The sequence below is a fragment of the Rattus norvegicus genome, chromosome 15 (genome assembly GCF_021556685.1).
Source record: "Rattus norvegicus strain SHRSP/BbbUtx chromosome 15, alternate assembly SHRSP_T2T, whole genome shotgun sequence".
NCBI classification, from domain to species: Eukaryota; Metazoa; Chordata; class Mammalia; order Rodentia; family Muridae; genus Rattus; species Rattus norvegicus.
The window spans coordinates 37867143-37892928 of record NC_141548.1 but is presented as its reverse complement, the minus strand read 5'-3'; the positions used below and the strand labels follow the sequence as shown (position 1 = coordinate 37892928).

Here is a 25786-nt window from a genome sequence, read left to right as displayed (position 1 = left end):
GCCCTTAGTACCGCACAGCTGGCATTTGGTCTTTTTACGAGTCCTTTCCCTGGGCGCCAGTACGGTCTCATGTGACAGGTACTATGTAAATAATTAACTGAGGGAAGGGCATATTTTAGAAGCACCAGGAGGAAGAACATGGCGTTTTGTCAGTCCAAGCAAAATAGAGAGGTTTCAGAGAACTCTGCCACCGTGAGCAGACAGTGACGGCCATGATGGTTCCTACGCTTTCCCCTTTGATTTGCATTTTCAGCCCTATATAGAAATCATGTGCACGCCATGTACGAGTGCGCACTTTTATATGTTTGTGATGGTGTTCCTTGAACATCTGATGGAATAGTAAGTTAGCATATTGTCCTAGTTGGGTTTTCATTGCTGTGAAGAGACACCATGACCACAGCATCTCTTATAAAGGACAACATTTAATTGGGGCTGGCTTACAGGTTCCGAGGTTCAGTCCATTTTGATGATGTCAGGAAGCATGGCAGCATCTAGTCAGGCACGGAGGGCACTGGAGGAACTGAGAGTTCTACCTCGTTTTCCAAAGGCATCTAGGAGGAAAACTGGTTCCCATGTGGCTAGGAGAAGGGTCTCATGGCTCATCCCCGCAGTGACACACTTCCTCCAAGAAGGCCACACCTACTTCAACAAGGCCACATCTCCTAATAGTGCCAGTCCCTGGGCCGAGCATGTCCAAACCACTGCACATATCTACTTCCTTGCATGCCCTTTTCATTGATCAGTGATTCGAGTCACTACCAACATGGAACCCATCATGGAGTTCAATGTCTAGGCAGTGCTTCATGGATCTTTCTCATTCTCTGCCCAGTTCAGCCATATGTACTGCATACTACCTTTAAGACATGCCCCTGCTACAACTATGTCCCTCCTCACAGCTGAGGCTGTGTGCCCACCCACTGCCATTGCTCTCTTGGGGTCTGTCTTGATTCCCATTTCTTTCCTGAATGAGTTTTTTGGCTTCTTTTTTTTTTTACTTGATGTGACAAACATCTGAACAAAGCAGGTTGAATTTTGGCTCGTGGTTTGAGGATGGAGTCCGTCATGGCAATAAAGGCATGGTGGCGGAAGCCCGAGGTGGCCAATCACATGGCATCCATCCACCATCAGAAACAGAAAGGTGAGAGCCCATGCCAGGCTCTCGGTGTCAGTCTAAAGTTGCAGCTCATCGGAGGGCAGCAGGTTCAGGGTGGCTCTTTCTTCTGTAGTTATGCACATCTGGAAGCATCCTCATCAATACCCACAGAGGTGTGTTTCCATGGTGGGTCTAGATTGTGTCAAGGAGACAGTGAAGAGGAACCATCGCACATCCACAGCACTTATTCTCCAGCCCACAGTTGGACTGAGCCTCCTGTGACATAATCAGATCGAGTGGGGTTTTGCTCCTACTTTCTGATACTCCAAAGCTTGACCTGAGTAAGCTTCTCGTGTAGCTAGGTCCCAGAGTTCCAGTCTCCTCCGGGCACATTGCTGTAGGCACATGGGTTCCTGGTTGCTCTTCAGCTTTCTAAACAACCCCTCATGGCCTTCCAGGCCCAGTTTTCTCCTTCTGTCGGAGATTTTCTCTGGCTGGGCTTATTCCCTCCCTTCAGTCAGTTATCTGCTCAAATGCCAGCTCTTTGTGGGGCTACTTGACCACTGGATGTTGACTGCTGTGGACGCCACTCCTTCGCCTTTATTCCTCTCTGTGGTAGCCAGTGCACATGCTTGCTGTGTGCTGACACCTATATGGGAAGCACAATAGAAACATGCATTGGGATCACTATTTTTGTCTCAGGAAAATAGAGAATAGATATTAGTGGAACGAGTTATTTGGATTGTCTGGGAGCTGGCCTTAGTTGACTGGAACTGGCCATGGCCTTAAAGTTCCTATTAAAGCCAAAAGTTTTACTGCACGGTAGGACCTAGGCTCTTTTCCTTATGGTCAATGGACTTCTTTGTGTTGTGTTTCTTCTTGCCCTGCATTTATTTCCCTAAAATTTTATCAACAGGCCCCTTGAGAAAAGTCCTTTGGGAAAGGTCTAGGGTAAGTCAACCCTAGAGCCAGGGACAGGAGGAGAGAGAAGAGCCTCTGGTGTCTGAGGAGTTGTTTTTATTCAGCGTACAAGGATTCTGGGCAGCTTCGATGTCTGCATGTTTTTCTCCTTTATGGACATTTAAAGATCTATCTTCCCATTCCCAGGTCCTCTCAAAATGTAGACATTCTAGAACCTGAGGAAGTAATGTCATTATGGGGTTAATTTTTGTGTCACAGGACTTGTAAGTTACTCAGAACAAGCACGGATTGCTAACGGTTCCTTCAGAATGACTATTTGAATTGATCTTTTTGATTTTATAATTTGTCCCTCGATAGTTCCTTCCGGTTTCTCTTTCTTTCTTCATGGAAATACCAAAAGCAGCCTTCACTTCTGGTTGAAAACTGAGGCATGCATGGGTTGGAGGTACCAGGATGAAGCAATCCACACAGTCATTTCGTGCTTGTGTCCTTGTGTCATGTCCCGTGTACCTTAGCTGCTTTGGTCACTCCATAGTTTAAGAACACAGATCACCGTGGGGGAGGGTGGGACCCAGAAGTCCAGATTAAGGAAAGCTGTGGTTCTACACTTTAGTCATGAGGTGTTAAGCTCTGTGGTTGCTTTTCACTTGTTTTAAATACCTGCCTTTGTCTGCTGGGACATTTTTTCCTCCTCTTTTCTCCTTCCCCAAACCTTTAGCCACTTATGATGGTGGGTGGGTTGAACGCTCTTTCAGTTTAGGCTCAGTGATGCATTTCCAGATGCTGTCAGCCCATTGACTGTCTCTCCATTGCCACCTTGAAGCATCCAGGAAATTTTGTTCTATTTTTACTCAATTTTATCAATATTTAGCTCCTAAGTTTTACTTTCTTGGTGAAGTTAGACTTTGTCAAAGTCCCTCTGTGACCTTGGTCAGAGGCTTTACTGCTTTGCTATGTGGTTTCTTCAATAACGACCTCACTTATCAGACAGTCTGTAGTGTCTTCCCCTACCACAAGATGTGCACAGAGTAAGTCCTCTGAGATTGGGCGCTGTACTGAGATGTCTTCAGTGGCTCACGTACTCAGGCCTGAAAGAATGTAAGGTTATGATTAATTAGTATTTGCTCTCATAAGCGTTCATCACCCCATTGGACAATCGTATTATCTCATTAGGCAAATAAGATGGATATATTAACTCCATGGGCAGATGGGCTAGGAGCCCTTATAGCAAATTTGGTGAGCCTGTAGTCCCATTGTGTGATCTATATCTGATATTAGAACTATTGCACTTCAGCGGATATCCAACTTCAGAGTATATTAATAAGACATTAATTTGATTACTGTCTGAATTGCTATATTTGGGTGCAGCCTGAAAATCTGCATTTAAAGCAGGTGGTGGGACTGATTCAGCTAGCGTGTGTGTGTGTGTGTGTGTGTGTGTGTGTGTGTGTGTGTGTGTGTAAACCAAGCTTTATGCACACTGGGCAAATGCTCTACCCTGAGCTCTATCCTCAGCACAATTCAAGTAAGTTCATGTTTTAACACAGTGAGGTGCTAGATCACGCGGAGGCACAGTAGCCTCCATGGAGACCTCACCATGTGCTTTGAGAAACACTGCCTTCTGTGCTACCGGAGTGAGTGCCCGGCACAGCATAGATGCTCACCAAATGCTCGTTCATTTCACAAATTCATTAGCGAATTCATTCACCAACAAATCCCACGTCACCACCAGCCACTACACACAGAATTCAAGCATCCGGGCTGCTGAGATGGCTCGGTGGGCACAGGTGCTTGCCACCAGGCCCAACGACCCTGAAACCTACAAGGCAGAAGGAGAGAACCAAATCCCGTAAGTTGTCCACCCTTGAGCTGTGGTGCATACCTGCCTTCCCCCAAGCCCCAGTACATGTAAAGACAAGGCTTAAAAAAACCACACCAAACCTAAGTGTAGAGGAACAGGCAGTAACGCTCACTGGCTGCAATGTCACGTAAGCTTCCCTGTGGCATCGCTCAGCAGGCCTTTAAAATGTCTATAAAAAATGAACTGGCTTCTTTGTCTTACTTGGTTTCTGTTGTTGCTGTTTGTTTTGGTTTTTCCAGTCAGGGTTTCTCTGTGTAGCCCTGGCTGTCCTGGAACTCACTCTGTAGACCAGGCTGGCTTTGCACTGGTAGAGATCCACCTGCCTCTTCCTCCCCAGCGCTGGGATTAAAGGCGTGTACTACCACTGCTGGCTTCTCTGGCTCATCTGTATAGTACCCTAGCCTTGCAGATTTTAATTCATACAGTTCTAAACCTCCCACACTACTAATAATTATTTTTCTTTTAACAGACTTTCTTAACTCATTCCCTTACGTGTCCAGCTTCAGGAAGCCCATGATTCTCCTTCAGCAACTATGGAGTCAATGACTCCCCGTCCAGCACATAACTTCCTCTGTGGATGAACCCTCAGGCGTGCACTAGTGGGAGACTTTGCTATCCTGTAATGATGCCTCTAGCATGTTCCAGAACCATGAGGGACCTAACTCAAAGAGGTCAGATAAAAATTCCTTCAACAATTTCAAATTCTACAGATCAGTGGAAGCACACACTAGAGGTCTCCCCTGAGAACTGGTCTCCTTGGGATCAGGCTGCTGTGCCTCCTCTTGATCTGGCAACATCCTGTGTGAATGGATACATTGTCCAAGTTCCATTCAGGAGGTCGCTCAGGAATAGAGCAGTAGTTTAGCACACACGAGGACCTAGATTCCCTCTCCATCATGGAATTGTCTCTCTCATGGAGATAGTGTCAAGAGGGAGTGAGCAGGAATATTGGAATGAGTGTGGCACCTTTGACAGCATGGAGGATGAGGAGACAATAAATGGAACAGACACCTCAGAGCACTTCCTTGTCTGCAGATAAGAGGGAAACTACTTGTCTTTGCTTATCTTCAGCTCGCAGACATAAAGACAGCGAGACACCAAGATCCATACCCTGGAGAGTATGATCTCAACAACTCACGGGTTTCTTCTCAAGTTCACGGTTTGCTTCCCTTAGCTTTATGTCTTTAGTGTACCAGAGGGCCACAAAGGCTCTGTGGTAAGACTGGGACATACCCTTTGATGGAGAGGTTTTTCATACAGTTAGCTGGTCGAGGGGTGGGCAAGTGCACCAGAACCAACCGTGGGAGTGCAGGTGTGATCGTTCACGTGCCCATGTCAGAAAGGCTCCCACATCCTGGCTAGGACACAGGGCTGTTCTAAACTTCAAACCCCCACTGTCATCAGTCATGCAGATGCAGACGCTTCAGGCATTTGTCCCCAGGGACCTGCATTCTTGGTTAACATCTCCTCAGAATTCTGATCACTTAACTCCAGATACCTTGATTTTAGGCATGGAGAAAAGACTGCCTAGTGCAGAGATTCTCTTTTGCTCGCTTATCACTAGGGTCACAGCTAAGGTCCCCCACAGCAAAAGAGAGACCAACAAGAGAAAAGCATACACGTGTACAGGACACAGGAGCCATCAGTAATAAACACCAATAAGCTCATGTGGTTTACATTCGGACGGAGTTATGTGGAGTGTGGCTGACAGGAAAGTGTGATGAGATGGTAATGGCTTTGCTGAATTAGCCAGGGTCGTTGACTCATATTCTTTGGGAGTTTCTTTTTTTTCTGGCTGTTGGAAAGGCATCTCTCTCATGAGGATCTTCTTGCTGTAGAAGAAAAGAAGATTTCTCAAGGTTAGGATACTGCATTTGGGAGTAGCATGGCTTGAATCCCATCTGCTAGTTTAAAAGCTTGCTTGAGGACGGTGAAGCATCCTCTGTGCATGCAGTGTATAGTGTTCCGACCTCACGTTATCATTGTAACATTGTATCACTGAGTAACAGCTGAAGTGCTTTATCCTGGCGGCTGATTTTAGTCCTTTCCTTTATCTCTTTGCACCATGAGAGAGCAGGGGGGTTGAGAGGCCCGAAGGCAGACTTCCTCATCCAGTCTAAGCTTTTCATTCTCCCTGCTGTGCAAGCTCAGAGTTGACAATGTTTCCTTCCCTGGGCCTTTAAAGTATAAACAAAATATGCTGCACTTGGCACTTACTAAGTCATCCACAAGTGTGGCCTTACGTCTGGTGTGCTACAGCTTACCAGGGTCCTTTGGCTGTGTGTTCTGTCACAGAGAGAAGGTAAAGGAGCAGGAGGTAAAGATCACAAACCAGGAACCAGAGAGTTGCAGTAACGCTCAGTGAACCCTCCTGGTCAGGCAAGCTATGCTCTGGGTGACAGAAGTGCCGGGATTGAAACAGATAGAGGGATGGCGAGATGGCTCAGTGGGAAACCATATCTTCCGTCAAGCCTTACCTGAGCTCAATCCCTGGGACTCAATAATCTTCTGGAGCTGGAGAGATTGCTCAGCGGTTAAGAGTACTGACTGCTCTTCCAGAGGTCCTGAGTTCAATTCCCAGCAACCACATGGTGTCTCACAACCATCTGTAATCGGATCTGATGCCCTCTTCCGGTGTGTCTGAGTACAGGGTACTCATATACATGAAATAAATAAATTAATTTAAAAAAACCCCACAGGGTTGGGGATTTAGCTCAGTGGTAGAGCGCTTGCCTAGCAAGCGCAAGGCCCTGAGTTCGGTCCCCAGCTCCGAAAAAAAAGAAAAAAAAAAAGAAAAAAGATAATCTTCTGACTTCCACATGTGCCATAGCATAAGCACCCACATGTGCGCATGTGTGTGTGTGCACGCACAAATGTAAAACATAATAAAAACTTTAAAATCTGTCATGTTATAGACAAGCAGGTAGCAGGGCTTGAGAGCCAGCAGCAGCCAAGTTCTTGGTCAGCCATCAACGATAAGGTACTTAGTTCAAACATCTCTTATTTAACGAGCATGTTGGATTAGAACTAGAAGATGGGGTGGTAGTAATGGAGCATAGAGCAAGCTGTAATCTGGTGGGAGTGTCCTGGGATAAGGTGCCAGGGAAACGTGCCCTGCATACATAGGTCCTGGAACTCTAAATTTTCTAAGAAACTGTAAAGACGATCTTGAAAGGAGCAAGGAACTGTGACAGGCTGTGTAGTTCAGAAGGCATGTGCACTTACGCGATGTTAACTGCCCGTGCTGGTCTTGTGGTTTGCTGAGATCTAGGCTCAGCTGAAGGTCTCTAGATAAACAATCACATGGGTATCCTGGAAGATACAGTTTGGGGCATCATTTTGCAATCCGAGTTGAGGACTGCATGGAGCTCCCTCTCAGGAAAGCTTTATTCGTTTCCACGTGTCAAACCATCTGAAGAAAAAGAGCTTTGACACAGACAAGAAGTTCGTACAGCTGAGCCACGTGTGATCAGAAAAAAAATGAACTGAGGGAACCATGAATACCTGTGGCTGGAACAGCAGAAGGCTGAGAAGGGGTTTATGTCTCTCTGGATATCATATTAAATATTATTTCTATACGAATGTGACATCTCCAGGATTGTCACATGGCAAAAGGGATGCACTTGCAGGCATGATCTTGCAAACGTAAAATTTGTGGTAATAACCAAAGTGAGTTTAATGTTTTATCTATAAAGATCAATGCTCTAAAAACCGTAGTCCCAGGTCGTCTCGGGAAGTCTTTGGGGGGCACTGTTGAGGAGTGGGTGTCAGAGCAGGTGCAACTCCACACTGACCTGAAAGTGCCACGTTCTCTCAGGAAGCTGGAGCTCAAGAGGACACGTGTAACTTAGGATATAAACTGGCTACAAACAGTTCTGTACAAATTCTCTACAAAAGTATATCCACGAGGATAGCTCCTAGTTTTGATTACGTTTTACTTTCATTTTCCAAGTTCAGATTCGGTTTCCAGGACTTTTAATCCTACCGTGAAATGTGATATACTCTGGATTGACAGAGAACACACCCCTCCACCTCCCCCTGTGTATACCTATGTATGTGTTTGTGTGTATATAGAGACTAAAGTTTAATCCTTAGCTGTCCCCTTGTTTTCTGAGACAGGTTTACAATTCACCAGGTAGACTTTGCCTCCTCTTTCCCCCTCTTCAATCATGGGCCACCATACCCAACTTATCATGCAGGGACGCTGGGGATTTTGTACACGGATGCAGGCCCTCCTGGTTACATTACAAGTGATGTTACTGGCTAAGAATCTTTAGAATTCTTTGTGCTTTTCCCCTGTTCTTCCAAAACTAAAGTAACTATGTGGCAACTTACAAACTATGCAAGTAATAGTGCATCTTACCTGCATGGAACTGCAGAGAAAATAACATAATAATGGCTGGAGGCTGACAAGTAACTCAGTGGCAGGTACTTGCCTACATGCGCCAGACGCTGGCTTCTCTCTCACTGTGGCAGAGACCAAACAAGTGAGCGAGCAAAGAGCCTGCAGTGTCTCTGTGGGTTGCCACGGGGTGCTTTGTGTGTGCAGACATTTGTTACTGAGCAGGTCTCCAAGAGGCAGAATCTTACTCAAGGTCCTTTTGGGGATAGCTGGTTAGACTACTCCTCTTCCTCCTCTCTTTCTCCTTTCCCATCCCTCCTCCTATCCCCTTTTCCTCCTCTTTCCTTCCTCCTTCCTCTCCTCCTTTCTCTCTCCCATCCTCCCTTCTCCCCTTTCTCCTCCTCTTAGGTGACACCCATTTTTCCGTATGATATAGCACCTGGAACCGATCCTTGTTCTACACCCTCCTGGCCCTACTTACTCCCGCCACTTACAAATGACAATACAAAGCGATTATGAGAAAGCCATGAATGTGATGTAAGCTTCAGGTTCTGGTTTTTAGAGAAGGCAAGAAATGCTGCACCAGTCCACTCTCTGTTCCTGTGGAGAACTACTTGAGACTGGGCGATGTACAAGGAAGGACGTGAGCTCAGCTCCGTTTTCAAGTTCAAGACTGAGTTAGAGCTATTTTGGCTGTCACCTCTTGGAGGGTGGCCTTGTAACAGCAGGCATCGTTACTCCTTTTTAAGAGGCTTGTTATTTAACTACAGTATTACTTAAACAGACAGAGTAGTTATGAACAGAGAGTACACACACAAAAGATTCCTTAAGGATTTAAAGCATACAGAGGCTTTTCTGAAGACACACCTTATTGATTTCAGTAATGTATTTTGGCATAAGCATTTGCCTGGTAAACCTATAGGATGGGTTATTTTAAAAGCATTGATGTAGTGTTGAAAGTTTGTTTTATTATCTTTACACATGCATGTGTGTGTCTGAGGACAGATAATAGCCTTTTGTGCCAGTCTTCGCTTTCCCCATGGTTTGAGACAGGCCAACTGTTGTTTGCTGCTGTGCACACCAGGCTAGCTGGCCCATCATCTTCTGGGGATTCTCTTGTCTTTACCTCTAATCTCTCTGTGGGAGTGCTGAGATTACAGATGTGAGCCCTCTGTGCAGCCTAATGTGGGTTCTGGGGATCTGAACTCGGATTTCCCACATTTGTACTTTTTAAGTGATACTTAAGTCATACGTGTTTTTGTGTTTTAACGTGTGTTGGTATGATACAGTCCAAAGTGTGGAACTGAGTTTTGGATTTTATTGTATATTTATTTCTGTTTCTAAAGGACATATGGGTCCAATGCAGGGAGGTGAGGGAGATATTATACTATAAAGCCATAACCTCATGATTTTTTTTTCTGCCTCAGATTCTCAAGTGCTAAAATTATAGGCATGTGCCCTCCATAGTTTTGTGACAATCTCTGAGAGTACACATTTTTACTTTTTTTTTTGCAAACTTTATTATTTATTTTCATTCTTAAGTCATTCCAATTTAAAGGTGCAACTATATTTTCATCGTTACAATTTGTGTATTTCTGACCACTGTTGGGTGGAGTAACACTTACTAGGTTTGTGGTGGTGTGTTTCTTAGGAGGTCAGTTACTCAGCACAGATCTTTCCTTTCAGCAAGGTAACTTAAGGTCTCCTGGAAGCTCACTTTCAAGCAGGCTTTGGTACCCAAAGGTCCATCCAAAATTACCACATTTCTTTCCTTCCATGGGGGAGGAATGGAGAGAAGAGCTTCACTGCTGCAACCCACCTGGGTAGACAAGTCCTTTCTGGTTTGTTCCCTTCACAAGAACCCATCGCAAGAACGGCCAGGAGACACTCCCAGGTTACAGCTCCAGGCTGTGGAGTGGGCAGATTTTCAGTAGGCAGCTGGCTGTCCCTGCCACTCCACAGAACGCACTGGGCTGCCATATATAAAGGACAATTATTGTGTCCCGTGAATGTGAGTCCCCAGGAGGAAAATGGGGCAGCTAGGTGGCCAAGTGGAAGGGTGGTATTCTTCATGTGTCAGTCATTTGTTTCTCTTAGACATCTTCCCTTTCAAATGTGTGCATAGTTCAAGAAATGATTAGCTTAAGTCATAGCTGCCAGATCCCCGGTTCCTTTAGAGGCCTTCATATGCTGCATACACCGTTATTTGCTTAACTGGGGAATGGTGCATTCAGTTCAATGGTTGGATTTTCTGGTAGGACAGGAGAGCCCAGGGGAGTCAGAGAGTCCTGCCCAGAGCCTGAAGTTGGGCTACCAGGTAGTCCAGACAGAGGTCAATCAACAGCCATGATGTAGGCAGAGGACACAACCCCGAAGAAGAAGGGCAGCTGGGAGTCCATCATTGAGAAGTTTGTACATGAAGTTAACACTTACCTTGTAGCCAGTCACCTCACAGGCAGAAGGTCAGTGGTAATCTCAAGTTTGAGGTTTGAAGGTGCTTGCCTTTTTGCACAGCTGGGCAAGGAACCCTGGGATTTCACAAGCTAGGCAAGGGCTCTCCCACTGAGACATGTTCCAACTCTCTCTTTATGGTTGAACTTAGATATGTCAAAAAATAAAACAACCACCCATTTTAATCTCCCTCTCCCTCCCCTACCCCAACCCCACCCAGTGTGTATGTGTGTGTGTGTGTGTGTGTGTGTGTGTGTGTGTGTGTGTGTGTATGTATGTGTGTGTGTGTGGTGGGCATATGAATAGGTTCTACACTCACAAACAACTCTCCTGCAAGGAGGACTCCTGTATCAGTCTATGGGATGCCATCTCATCCCTGGGGAATTATGGAAGTTTAGGGCTTCACAGCTGCTTTAAACTCTGTCGGGCTCCTTAGGACCTGTGGGCACTTCCATGCCGGGTGCCTTGGGCTTCTGTGCTTCTCTGCTCGACGCTGGTAAGCATTCATCAGTACTCGGCAGTGCAAATACTGGAAGCCTCAGAGCTGCAGGCTCTTTTGGGCATAGGAAGCCTTTCATTCTACCATTAGGCATGGGCTCTGCCTACTGGGAGAGGAAGCCAGTACGTTCAAAGTCTTGTTTTTAGTAAGAGTCTTTGTAGGAAGGTAGTCTTGCATGGCACTCGTGGATGCTGGCTGAAACAGGCAAGATGCTTGCTTGTACTTCTTGCCTTCCAAAGTATGCAATTTAGATGCAGAAATAAAGCAATAAAGAGTGACAAGAGAATTATTGACAAAATGAATGGGGTTGATGCTTCCCGTTCTCTTGGGTACGTATTAGTTCATGTTCTATTGCTCCAGTAAAATGCTTGGTGCTGAGTTAGAAAGATCTCTTCTGGAATCATCTTTACTTAAAGTATGGTAGAAGTGTCCAGAATGGGTGGTGTAGGTAACTCCTTGTTTTTTTTTTTTTTTTTTTTTTTTTTTTTTTTTTTTTTTTTTTTTTTTTTGTGGGGTAGGACTTTCTGTTCCCTCAGAGCCATATTCGCAGAGATAATGGATCTTGCGGTTTTCACCCCCCACGTGCACTGATGGTATTATATTGATTGGTGTTTCTGTTCCTCTTTAAAAGGTTTGCATCAGGAAAATATAGACTATTAATTTTAGAAACTCCGACTGAAAAACTATCTTACTTATTCTTCCCCTGATTTTACCTTAAGCTATAAGGCAAACTGTTCTTACGAAGACTTCAGCATCCTTAGAAAATAGAAGGCCCTGTGTGCGCGCCTGTGCCTTCAATGAGAAGTCTAAGCTATTGGCAATCTTTTCATTGGGCTGAGACCGTGTCACTTGGCCTTCTCACTGGAGATTTCAAACTTGCCTCAGGTGAAGTTGCAGTGACTTACTCGGCAGTAACCTCCCGTACCATCCCTGACCCAGTTACTTGGTGGTGAATAGTGAACAACACTCCCATGTTGCTTGGCTGCCTGAACTGTGGTAAAAGAAAAAATGGAGATATTTATATATTTCGCTTCTTCCTGCCACAGGTCCATGCTGAGAAATCTGGGGCTTCTCAACACATCAAAGGCCTGTGACATCAGTGGCCAAAAGCTTTGAGACTGTGTGGTGCAGTCAGGAAATTGGTGTACATAGATCAATATGGCTGTCTGAAATAGAGCTTTTTCTGGTATTTCTGGAGGATGTGTTTAGCATTTCCGAAAGATTTTTTTTGAAGGTAGAAGCTTTACTGTCAAATAGGATTAGGGAACTTTACACTTCTTATTAAGGCTGGCATTACAGATGGGGTTTTAAAGCAAATACATTAAAGTACGTTCCTGCTTTACTCAAAGCCATAAGGACGGCAGGGAAGGCGGAGTGTGTGCACGCTTTAGAGATCAAGTGAGCGCTGGGCGTTTGCTTATGTGGTTGCTTGCTCTTTTGAGATAGGTTTTATTATGTAGCCCAGGCTGGTCTTGAGCTCAAGATGATTCTCCTGCCTCAGCCTCCCAAGGGCTGGGGTTACGGTGTGGGCTATCAAGCCTGGCTAAGACATGTTATAGAATTCTTCACTACAGGCCCAGTGTATGTGCTGCCATGCCATGTGCTCTGGTGAGGGCTGTAGTTTGGATAAAACAAATCCCTTTAACTTCCGTGTTGGCCTTCCCCATCCACTAGCCAACACTCACTCCTGTGAGGACTTTCCCCTTTCTTTTTTTTTTTTTTTTTTTTTTTGGTTCTTTTTTTCGGAGCTGGGGACCGAACCCAGGGCCTTGCGCTTCCTAGGTAAGCGCTCTACCACTGAGCTAAATCCCCAGCCCCGACTTTCCCCTTTCTTAATAAATGGTCTTCATTTCTACTTCTGAGAAACAAAAGACACTCAACTGTCGATGCTGTAGTCCCCGGGTGGCAGAGCTGTTCTAAGGTTTTTGCATTCTGAGGATGCTGACTAATGGCTTTTAGGAGGTGGAGCCTAGTTGAAGGGAGAACTTCACCAGGAGGATGACTCCAAAGGGAACCCTTGTCCCTGAATTCTCCTTCCACTCCCCCTACCACTACCCCATTGCTCAAGGTGAGCAGCCTCTGCTCATGCTCCTCCCACCCAGACAATAGCAGGGAACCTCCGGGCCATAGCGAACTAATCTCTTTTAAAAATGGTTCCCTTGACATTTTGTCCCAGAGATGCAAAGTCAACACTGTGGTAAATTGAGCCCGGTTGATTAATTCAGCATTGAGAAAGTCGTTTTATTGAAAACAAGATTTAACAGAAAATGAAACAAGCATTCCGGTTAGCCCTTCTCTATGTGTAAATCATGTGTATTTTAGAAGTGAGTGAAGGATAAGCAATATTCTTTGTACGCATGCCTGGGGATGCTGCTGTTTTCATTGCGAGGGGATTTTAAACGTGTCATCAACTTACACAGCGTTTCTGTGGGGGCTGTTTTCTATAAATAATCAAAAGCCAGAAGAGATAAATTAGATTTCTGTTTTACAGCTTTGGACAGAATTGTTGCCAAATGGATCCAGCAATACTGGTTTTTTAATTCCTTTACTTTAATTTATTTCATGATACTATTTAACTGTAGTCTTCTCTCTAAGTGCAGAGTTTTACTCTATAACCCAGGCTGACCTTGAGCTTAAGACTCTCTCCTCAGTCTCCCCAGTGCTGAGGCTATAGGCATGTACCACCACAGCCACCAAATTGTAGTCCTTTCGAAGAATTATGTATTCTGCATGCCAAAAAGGCATAGTAAGTTGTGACCAAAAATAAGTAGAAAATAGAGGATAAGAGAAAACAGGAGCAAGGGAAAGGAAGCCAGCATCAGAGGTTAAAGAGGAAAATGCATTTAGCTGACAGCCTTCAAGCAGTCAAAGCCTGGAGGGGTGATCCTTCAGGAGAATTCGTGTCCATTAGAGAGAGGTTGTGCTCAAAATGCAAGGTTATGCTGAATCCAGAACAGGCAATCTGCCTTTGGGAAGTAAAACAATGCTGTTGGGAGGAACCACAAAACGACCCACCACATTTCCTAAGAGAATGGTAGGGAATGGGCAATCTTGTTCTAACATTTATGTCTGTGCAGAGCACTCCCAGAAGAGCCCACAGGCCTTACTATTTGACGCTGGTACACAGCACCCACACGAGGGCTCACAACTGTCTGTTACTCCAGCCCCAGGGGATCCAACACCCTCTTCCGATCTCAGAGGGTGCACATGGTACATAGATACATACTCAGGCAACACACACACGCACACACACAGAGGAGGGGGGGAGGAGGGAGGAAGGGGGGAGGGATGGAGGGAGGAAGAATTTTTCAAAGTTGACAAAAGGGATAAGCTCTAGGGTGGAGAACTTTCAGGGGGACACCACTCCATGGTTCTTGTGTGCCGTATAGTATCTACAAGAGGGAGCTAAGAGAATCCCGCAGGAGACATGCCATGCTTATGGAGCATGGAAGACGTTCGTTACCCTGGCCTGGTCATTACACGTTGGATTTGTGTGTCATTCCAGAGTCATGGGCAAACCCTGCTTTAATTACAACGAACATGTAAAAGCTGCTCCTTTGATCCTGTATAACGCTCTGCCCCACCCCCATCCTGTTTCTTGCACTGGAGAGCAAGGTACATTAGAAGAGGGCAGTTGCAGCCATGGTGTAATCCTCCTAGATTATCCCGGGCCAGCCTTAAGCTCTCTAAACACGCAGGAACCGAGCACACTTCTGCTGTCTTTGTTTTCAGACCTCGGTGTGAAGGACTAAGCACCATGCCTCATGTCTGCCGTTGCAGAAGATGCTGCTCCATAGGTAACGGGTGCCATCACCACAGCCTCTAAACAGACATCGCCTCTACCGGCACCAGGGAGAGAGGGCCATAGCAGAAACAGCAGGGCTAGAGCAGATGATAGAGGGGAACAGGTTTTCAGTGTCACACCCTTTCAATGTGGATCGTAGGCTGGAAGTTTAAGACAAAGCGAAACAGTGTTTGTTTATGGAGGGAATGCTTTCTGTCTGTAATTGTTAGCTGTGTGTATTTTATATATGTTGAAGTCCTTGAATTATCATTTAAGGTCCTGTAGAGGAAAGTTTCAAGGCTTCATTATGTGACGAGTAAGAAACCCATCAGTTCTGCCTGGAAAGTGTCTTGGCTTTTGCTGTGGTCTTGAAGTAGCTGGTTTGCTTGAATGGTCGCCAGAGGACAGCCATCAAATTAGAATTATAGCTCCTTACTGGGAACTATGTTTATCTTGTTTTCACCTGGCTTTTGCCTGGGGCTCAGCAGCAACCGTTGGCTGAGCATGAAGTGTGGGGCTTGCTCCTCAATGCTGCCGGAAGAAAAATGATCTTCTCTTTCTACCTAGATTTGTTCGGAGACAGTTTCTTTTGGTGTAACATCCTGCTGATTACCCTCAGGCACTCCATTTGTTCGAGTGGCTTAGGAACGGTGGCGTGCCACAGGCTGGGATAGAAACATCCTGAGAAGGTGAATTGCTTCCTCGGTCCTGAGCCTCCTTTAAGAGGCAACGATAACATGAGGACTGTAACGGGGCACAGACCTAACCGGCTGTTTGTCAGTGTGCATTGCATTTGAGCTGAGTATGTCAGTCCTTATTACACGAGGAGAACAGCATTCTCAGGATCCTGGGCATAGATAACTGGCAGTGCTTTATGCTGAGTCTACGTGATGATGAGACGATGTTCCGAGGAAGCCACTCACAGTCCCCATGGGCCATTAGCAAACCCCTGCTTGTCTGTCTCCTTGTGCCCAATCAACTCATTTATTGGTCCACTTTAACTTGGGACTCAGTGTTTGCGGTCAAGTTACAGATTGTAGTCCCCTTAGACACATTTGCCAGCATTATTGGACAGACAAGAAAACTTCCCCAGTAAACACTATCCAACACTAAAATGCCTTACTTTACAGTCATACACCTTTTTTTTCAGTTGTTAGATTAAACCTGGTTTCTTTCCTTAATCTCTTAATTATGTAAAATACTCATAAAATACATCACCATTATCACTTAAAAATCTTTTGAAAGATATACCTATTTTTATTTTATGTGTATGAGTGTTTCGTCTGCGTGCGTGCGTGTGTGTGTGTGTGTGTGTGTGTGTGTGTGTGTGTGCGCGCGCGCACGCGAGTGCATGTGTCCAGGCCTGTTACTTCAGAGGCTAGAAGAGGGTCTGAGGGTTTCTGGAACTGGAGTTACAGATAGTTGTGAGGCACTGTGTGGGTGCTGGAACCAAACTCAGTCACTGCTCTAGTATCTGCCTGCATTAAACTCCGAGCTGCCTCTCCAGCCTGCCGGCACTGTTTGTATATGTGCAGGTACGTGCACTGAGTAATTTACCAATCGTGTAATCATCGATGGCATCCATCCTCCCTTTAGCTTGCAAAATTGCAGTTGCATGGTGTCATTCAACACGAACTCTGCATTCCCCTCTCTCCCCAGCCTCTGGTCCCCACCTTTGAAAGTCTGACTATCCTCAGTACCTCATACTTTTCTTCAATTGGCTTTTATCATCAAGCACAGAGCCCTTAAATTCCATTCCTGATGAAGCCTAGCCCAAGATTTCCTCCTCTTTAGTGGCCGAGTGATCACCCACTGCATATACATAACTCGTTTGGGTTATTTACAGTATGGCCACTAGGATTGTTTCTGTATTTTTTGCTGTTGTGAATACTGGTGTTGTGAATACATGGGCCTAGGAATAACTCCCCATGACCATGCTGTCGGTGATTTGGGGCATTTACTAAAAGGGGAACTGTCAGCTCGGATGACAGTCCTACTGTTCATTTTTGAAGAACCACGATAAAACTGCCTTTAAAAGGGATACATTTTATATTTCTACCAACAAGTCCCTCTTCGACAACTCTTGTTCTTTTCAGTTTTAATCTGCTTATCCTGGTGGGTGTGAGGTGGACTCTCACCTTAGTTTTGATTTGCATCTTGCTGGTGAATTACAATCCGAGTGTCTCTTCCTTCTGGTTATTATTATTATTTTTTCGTTGTTGGAGAATGGCCGCTTTACATCGTTGCCCACGTTTGGTTCTGGTTGGATTTTCCTACTGTTGAAGTCATAAATTCTCTCTCTATTTTGGATACTCATCCCTTGTCAGATATTTGGTTTGCAGTAAATGTTTCACTATTCTCTAGATGACAGTCTCTTGCTACACAACCCCTTTTCAATTTTAACCAAGCCCAAGTTGCCTGACTTTTTTCTTATTATCCGTGCCTTTGGTGCTATTCAAGAACTCCTGGCCAAATGTAATGCGCTAAGTTCACTTTTCACACTTTAACAGGATCCTAATAACTGTGAAACACATTGACATTTTCTTGCTGTAACACTGCATACAGTATCATCTATAACAAATGAAAATGGAGAATTTTCTGCTCTAACAATTATGACTAACGTTAAGTTCAGGTGTAAAATTACATTGATTTTGACACGAAAAGTGTTTTAGGAAAAGAAATAGGCACTTCCTTGTCCCTCAATGCTTTCCAGTGCAAGAAACTCTCTCTTAAGAGACAGTCGTGTCAGCCAGGGAAGCCAAAGAGCCTTCAAGCTCCACACTCAATACCTGACACTGGAAGAAGCGCACGACTGCTCTGAGTGTGCCTGCGCCTGTATCTCCCTCACAACAGGAAAATAGCACCAACCCCCTCAAGTGTCCAAGTCAGAGATGGCTTTATCGCACGTGAGAGATGACAGGCATGTTCTGTGTGGGAAGGACTTGCTATCCTCCTGCCTCAGACTCACAAGCGTTAGAACTGCAGGTACTGCAGGTGTGCACTGCTGGACCAGATGGAGCTCTTACCAGGGCCTGCAGGGAGCTGCTTTAAAACCCCGCTCCCTCAGAAGCTGTGTTTTCTTTTCGTGCATTGTCCAAGGGACAATCTGTTCTGAGGCCATCTTGAAGGATCGAGTGTGAAGGGCTCTCTGTTTTCTGAAGCAATCTTTATTTCCTTCTCCTTTGTTACTCTCAAGTGTACAGAAAGACCTAGTTCTTGGCGACCAGTGGCTGTTACTTTCCTTTCTTCTGCTGTCTGTGCGTCCTCTTGCTTGATTTTCAAGTGTGTGTGTTTGCTGTTTGTGTCAGGCTGCAATGCTTTTCTTTTGTCTGCTCACTCTTCCTCTCTCATCTTTACCCCCCCCCCCTTTCCTTTGAGTTTGTCTCAGCTTCGGAAGATAAAACCTCACACCCCTCTGCCAGGTTTCCCATGGCTGTGACCCAATGCCCCTCAGAAGTATTCCTGAAGAGACGTTTACTTTGGTTTGTCATCTCAGTGGGTTTAGTCTGTCATTAAGGAGAAGACAGGCAGATGGGAGCTGTGCCTGGTCACACTGCAGTGACTGACAGAATGGGACCTGATGTGGCACCAGGGTGTACCTTTAAAGATCAGTCCCCAGCTCCACTTCTCATCCTGGTCTATCCATGTCCTTCCAAAACACTCCCACCAGCTGAGGACCACGTGTTCAAACACACAAGCCTGTTCAGACCATCTCATGGCCAAACCATAACATTCTTTCTGTTCTGAACATTTAAAGCATTACACTGACTAAGCCATATCATGCTACCTCAGCTTTCCTTGGGCTGGCCAGGTTCACACACACTTAACACATCATTACATAATGGGTTGCATATTGACCAGCCCAGATCTACCTTTAACATCTACACAAATGTCCAAACTCACACCTTCCCTTAAAGGCATCCACAGACTAGAGATGTCCAAAGAAGAGAGCTCTTAGCACCTCCTTACCCCCACTGCCCTGGTGTTCTGTGGTTAGTGCTGCTGCTGTCTCTTGCTTGTGCTTCCTGTCATGGTATTTTGTCAGTGTCACAGTCGGAGTGCTTTAGATGCTCCCCAGGGATGCTGAGTCCCTCAGCCTGGCTCTGTCCCTCAAGCTCACCTCTCCTCAGAACACAGTACACACCTTGTTTCTTCTCACCCTCCAGAATGTGACACTGAACATTTAGTCTTGTCTTGGCAGGCTTTAATATGTTGTTTCTTTCACCCAGAAGGCTGTTTTGTGGCCCTGAGAGTTATTTGTTGTTCTTAAAATTGGGGCCTAGTCATTTCCCCACCATGGGCATTGCCCTGCTTGGCCGTGCTACCCTTTAACTTGCCATCCTGTGTGCTCATGTGAGGCTGGGCACACAGCTCCTGATAGTGTGCACTTGGCACTCTTTGTCCATGTCTTCTTAACCCCAGCATCTCTGTCCCGAGTGCACGTACTATTCCTAGCTCAAAGTGGACCTGGTTTTATTGACTAAGTTGAGGCGTGCTGACTTTAGTCACGTATTGATTTTTTAAAAACATTTTAGCCAGAATCTCCGTCCTCATGTACTGGCATAAAACCCCTCGTCTACTACTTAATCAGAGACTACAGAAGGAAAAAACGATTTAAAATTTAAAGAGGCTACTGAGAAAGGAGGGAGGGGGACTCCCTACTCTCAAACAACACATGGGATTCCTGTAGAGAATGGATGGGTACAGAGAGCAGTGGTGGGGTAGAGGAGGCAGTAGTGCTTGGTCAGTCAGTGGAAGCTCAAGAAACCCTATGGACCAAAAGTGTGGGATGCTGGAGGCAGGCTCCTTGTGGCCAGTCAGTAGGGTATGAGGTGGGCAGGGTGAAGAGCAAGGTTAAGCTTCCCTTGATAGACCCACCGCTCTGTTATTCAGTGGGACTTGGAGCAGCTGATCAAGTTGTAAGATGATGGGATATAGAGTAAAGGTAATAGGTGTCTGTGGGATTGAATGTTCTCCTTGCACCCTCAGTCTCTCTGTCCCTCCATCCCTCCGTCCCTCCCTCTCCCTTTCCTTCATTCTCTCCTCTCCCCTCTCAGATTCTCTAGAGCCCATTGAGTCTCAAGAATCCCAAGGTAGTGTTGCTGCTGGTAGCCCTGTGCTTGGGCAGCCATCCATACTGGCTGCCATTGTCACTGAATGGCCCTCTTCTCCATGGGTCCAGGATGCCAACCTCTTCTCCTGACAGTGCCTCACTCACAGGAAAGCCAGCTAGGCTACTACAGAATGGACAGTGCCCACCTCTTACAACATTTGTGACTCAGTAGAGAATTTCATCTCCAAGGGGAAGGAGGGCGGAATACAGTTCTGTGTTAGTTTCTCAACTGCTGCCCGGCCCTCAGCAAGAGCGTTGCAGCCGACAGTCGTGCTGAACTAGTGAATTTGCTACTCTTGTAACTGGTCAGGGTAAAATGGCTCTCGTTGGGGCTCACAAGTTGGCTTTATTCTGCAGGAACACAATCACTTTGCTAGCCTCACCTCATCTTCCAAGGAGACTGCGGTATTGAATCACCGGGTATTTTTATGATGTTTCTCACTGAGTGAAATATTTATTATGGGAAGGACATTATAAATTCAAAATTTATCTAAAACAAATCTGTCTGACTAGAGCTGAACACTATTTTTTTTCCGGCTAAGCAGAAAAGGGTGAGGAGATTGTTCTATGCTGTGTGGGGGGGAGGTGTAGAGATTGATACGATTTTTATTTTCTCCACCTAATTCTAGAGAACAGCAGGGAGGCTAGGAAGTTCCCAAGTAATTATTCACATGTCAAATGCTCATTTCAAATTGCTTTCCAGATGAAATGAGTCAAGTAAAACTTGAACTTTTTTTTTCTAATTCACATTTCCCCTCCTGTTTAAATACAGTAAAGACTTAGGTTTTGACGAATAAACACTTTTAGCATAACTCAGTTTATTACGTCATTTCTCCTAGCTGCTGATTAAGAGGTGTTTTAATAGGATATTTTAGAGGCCCTCCACCTCTTTCTGTAAAGGTGATGTATATGAATTGTATGTATTTATGGTACGTGTGACATTTCAGGTCAAGTATATCATGTGTAATGACCAGGTCAGGGTTGTGGGGATATTATTCAGGGAAACTGAAGCCCCCCCTCTTTTTTTCTGACAGATTTTTAGTTTTTAGGTTGGCTAAAATTTGGCTGCACTGGGGAGGGGGTTAACCTTTTTTTTTTTTTTAGTTTTACTTGGTTTTACTCATTTATAATTAAACAGGCTTCCTGTAGATCAGTATAATTAAAGTGCTCCCTCATGTGAGAAGCCATGGCAGGTGATGTTAAGATTCTGCTCTGTGTATTTACAGGTTGTTATTAGTGTTCCTAGGGGATGGATGGTACCGGGCTTTGTATGTTTAAGTAGGCAATTATATCTTATCTATTGGATCTAAAAAAAGTGTTCCCTCATAATAATAAAATAATTTCTTATGTTTCTCATTTATGGACAGTTGTAAGAAAATTCCTTACGATTCCTGTAAATCAAATCTGTAGACAAAATGAGAATCTTTTCACAGAATCAATTGTGACTTCAGAAGTTTGTGTTTGACCGTTTCCTATTTGACTGGTTTCCCCTCTGTGTATCCTTCCGTTTACTCCACTTGGTGGTTTTAATTGTGTGTGCGATGTATGGCATGTGCATCTACTCTTCTAATATAAATATTTAAGCTATACACGTCTATATTTAAGCACATAATTTTTGGCATTTATTTACGTTCGGTCCATAATTGCTCCCTGCATTCCCTCTGAATGTTCCTTGATTTTCGAATGTCTGTGCATTTTTTCAAAGAGCTGTTGATCTCTTTCCAGCTGGAGCAGAGAATTCCTTGCAACCTCTCAGTGTTTTCCAGGAAGAGATGGTAGGGGACGGTACTGGTGGAGGACTGCCTTGCCAGGCAGTGTGCCCCTCCTGTGTTGGACAGTGTCCTACAGGTGTCCTTGGTGTAAAGGTACTGTGTGGTGTTGCTGGCTTTGGAAGAAGTGCAGGACCGGCTGGTGTGCAGCTGTGTCTCGGTCTACTTCCCCACGTGGACAGATTCCTTTCCTCCCATATTTGTTAATAGATGCCAAATTATGTGTTTCTATCGTTGTGATAAGCACCATAACCAAAAGCAACTTGAGGAGGAAATGGTTTATTTGGCTTATAAAAGCAGGGAAAGCAGGACAGGAACTCAAGGCAGGACCACGGAGGCAGCAACTGAAGAAGGAATCCCGCTTACCACCTTGCTCGGTTCATTTTCTTAGTCAACCCGGGAGTTACCTGCATAGGGCTGGCACCGCCCACAGTGGGCTATGCCCTCCCACATCAATCACTAATCAAAAAAACATCTCACAGGCTAGCCCACAGGTCAGTCTTACAAAGGCATCTTATCACACGTGGTACCCTCTTCTCAGATAACTCTAGTGAGTGTTAAATTGGCAAAACCAAAGAAACAAACAAAAGCACTAAGGGTTGTTCATTCCTCTTGGGAAACTGACCCGTTTATCATTATGAACTAAGTCTTTAACTCCGGTAGTCTCTCTTACTCTAAAATCTTCCTGACTTCCTGGTCCTTTGGCTTTTACAATCTTTCCGTTCCCTCTTCAGTGATGTTCCCTGAACCTTTGGTGTAGGATAGCAGTTATAAGGTACATGTGTCAGTTGCCTTGAACACGGCAGTCTGCTGAGCTCTGCATTTTGATCCATTGTGGATTTCTGTAGTGGTCTCCATCTGCTACATAAAGAAGTTTCTTTAATGACTAGCGAGAACTACACTTATCTGTGGATAAGGATGAGGTTTTAGAATGGAGTTAGCAGTTATCCTGATTTAGGAAAGTAGTAGGATCTCCTCTAGGGCCCACGACCTTTCCAGCCACTGATGCTTGGCGAGATTTACAGTACCAGCCATGAATTTCCTCTTATTGAGGGGGCCTTAATTCTAATCATACAGCTGTTGTTTATCTCCAAGATGCACCTTGAGGATATCTTGACGGACTGGTCATTCTTGTGGACCATAGGTTTTATAACTGTGTAGGAATTGTCCAGTCATTGGCAAGTTGCATAACACCACCTGATGCTATGAGAGTTAGTCCTGAGAGAGGAGGTTCTTGGTCAATTCCAGATCAGTTGCTCAAAGCCTTGTAAGTGAAGTATGTGAGTGTCTGCAATAATAGAGCTGTACCTTCCAGTCCTAGGAGAAGCCGAGGGCAACCGCACCAGAGTCTTCCAGTGGCTCGTGCTAAGGAATTAAGTTAAATTCAAGATTCAACAGCGTTAGGGAACTCCAGGCGAATAAGCTCAGGAGCCCTTTATTGAGTTTTCTGAAGCTTTTATGATAGTTCAGGGTTCAAAACAGAGGCAGAGAAACAATGAACACCATACAGATAATCAGGTATGGTCATTATATAGCAGTTCTCATGGACCAATAGGTTGCTTATGCAATGTGCTTTAGTGTGCTTAGCTGGGTGGCTGAAGGGGAGGGGAGGAGGAAACACCTTGCCTGGGGCATTCCTCAGCGTGGGGAGGCAATCCTCTCGGGAGTAAACAAAGCTCTACAGGGAGAGGGCTCACGCAGCAGGAGAGTGTGGGAAAGTCTCTTATATGCAGGTTACATAACAGTCTACATTGTGATGGCTCTCTTGAGTCCTCTGAACCAATGTCACCAAGGGAAGTTTCAATGCCTGGCACTGAGGTTTTGTTAGATAGTCTATGTCTTTTAGGGAGGACATTATCACCCTGGTGACTTGACTTCATCCTGATCATCACCCTGATCATCAATGTATATGTACTTATACATATTATATATGTATTTTTAAATAGGCATGAAATAAAGTTTCCCTATGGCTTCCCAAACATCCTTAATGCCATTTAGTCCTATCCCTTTGTTCTCTAGTATTACCCTCTGCTCCCTTCCCCAGTTAGAGTCTCCTTTTGTTTTCCCTATTTCTTCCTTTCTCATCTCAAGAGCCCCTCCCCCATGGTCCCTTTCTACTTTCCTGGTTTCTGCGGTTACTCCAGGTTATATACTCACAACCAATGATGGGAGCCACAAGTAAGAGAGAACATGAGATATTGTCTTTCTGGGTTACCTCACTCAATATAATGTTTTCTAGTTCTATCCATTTACTTGCAAATTTCATGATTTCCTTTTTCTTTAAAGCTGGATATAACTTCATCATTATATACGTATATATTTTTCACTATCCATTTATTTGTCGAATGAAATTTAAATTATTTCCATTTCCTAGCTCTTATGACTAGAGTGGTAATGAACACGGCAGAGCAAGTAGCTAGGCAGGACATGGAATCCCTCGGGCACATTCCCAGGCACCGTATAGCTGAGGCCTTAGAGGGTCTCTCTTATTGTCAAGGAGCACCATGGAACACTAGGAGAGGAAAGGGTTTATTCCCCCTTATACTTTTATATCACTGTTCATCATTGAGAGATGTCAGGGCATGATCTCAAACAGGGTGGGAACGTGGAGGCAGGAGCTGATGTCGAGGCTGTGGAGGGCTGCACCTCAGCATGCTTTCTCACAGAACCCAGGACCACCACCAGCCCAGGGCTGGCCTCACCACGATGGATTGGGTCCTTCCCCATCAATCACTAATTTCAAAATGCCCCATAGAGTTGCCCGCAGTGAGAGCTTATGGAGCTGTTTTTCTCAGTTGAGTTTCTCTCCACTCAGGTGGCTAATTTGTGCCTAGTTTTAAGTCTAGCCAGCACACTGGGACATAACCGTAGATCTACTTTTAACTTTTCAAGAATTCTCTCTATGGATTCTCATAAAGTCTGACCAATTTGCTTTCCTCCTAACAGAGACGAAGTGTGTCCCTTCCCCATGTCCTTGCCCACATTTGTGACTGGTTGGGTTGTTTTCTTGATCTTGGCCATCCTGACTCGGGTAAGATGAACTCTGGAAGTCGTTTTAATTCACATTTTATTTTAATTCTTAAGGATATCGAACCTCTTTTTAGATATTTCTTTTTCATCTTTGTTCATATCTGTAGTTATCTTTTAAATTGGCTCATTAATTGTTGGCCTTAATTAGTGACAAATGGAGTGTCCCATTCAGAAAGTCCTTTGCAGCACCTTAATCTGTTTTTTTATTCAATTTTATTTTTCACTCATTCACTTTACACCCCACTCACCTCCCCCATCCCCAGTCAACCTTTTCTACATTCTTCCCTCCCCTCTCCCCTTCTCCTCTGAGCAGGTGGGGTCCCACTAGGTATCCCCCCACCCTGGCACTTCAAGTCTCTGCAAGGCTTGGTGCTTCCTCTTCCACTGAGGCCAGACAAGGCAGCCCAGCCGAACATATCCCACAGACAGGCAACGGCTTTTGGGATAGCCCCCATTCCAGTTGTTCAGGACTCACATGAAGAGCAGGCTGCACATCTGCTACAAATGTGTGGGGAGGCCTTGGTCCAGCCTGTGTGTGTTCCGAGGTTGATGGTTCAGACTCTCAGAGCCCCAAGGGAAGGGTACAGGTTAGTTGATTCTGTTGGTCTTCCTATCCCCCTCAGGACCCACAATCCTTCCTCTATTCTTCCATAAGAGTTCTGAAGCTCCATCTACTGAGCTTGGTTGTTTAAGATTTTACATCAAGGCCTTCGATTCATTTGGATTTGGGGGGCAGAATGACAGATACGGGTATTTTAATGCTTCTATGTGTGGACATTGAATTTCTCCAGCACCATTTGTTGAGGCTCTAAAGTGTGCATTTTTGGCATCTTTGCCAAGTATCAGATGGCTGCAGTCTTGTGTACTCAAGTTTGGGTGTTCTATTTTGCTTAATTGATCTACATGTCTATTTTATGCTGGTA

The 25786-nt window shown here is 45.0% G+C and overlaps 1 protein-coding gene across 4 annotated transcripts in view; it reads left to right on the top strand.

The window, feature by feature from the left end:
* Atp8a2 (ATPase phospholipid transporting 8A2) overlaps positions 1-25786 on the top strand; it is a 528141-nt gene that overhangs the window by 55268 nt on the left and 447087 nt on the right. Inside the window, exon 4 of one of the 4 annotated variants that reach the window (XM_087586608.1) lies at positions 24780-24864. The exons of the other annotated variants lie outside the window; for them this stretch is intronic. The gene's annotated coding sequence lies outside the window, so the exon portion shown is untranslated. The remainder of the gene's footprint in view (positions 1-24779; positions 24865-25786) is intronic. 4 annotated transcript variants of the gene reach the window in all.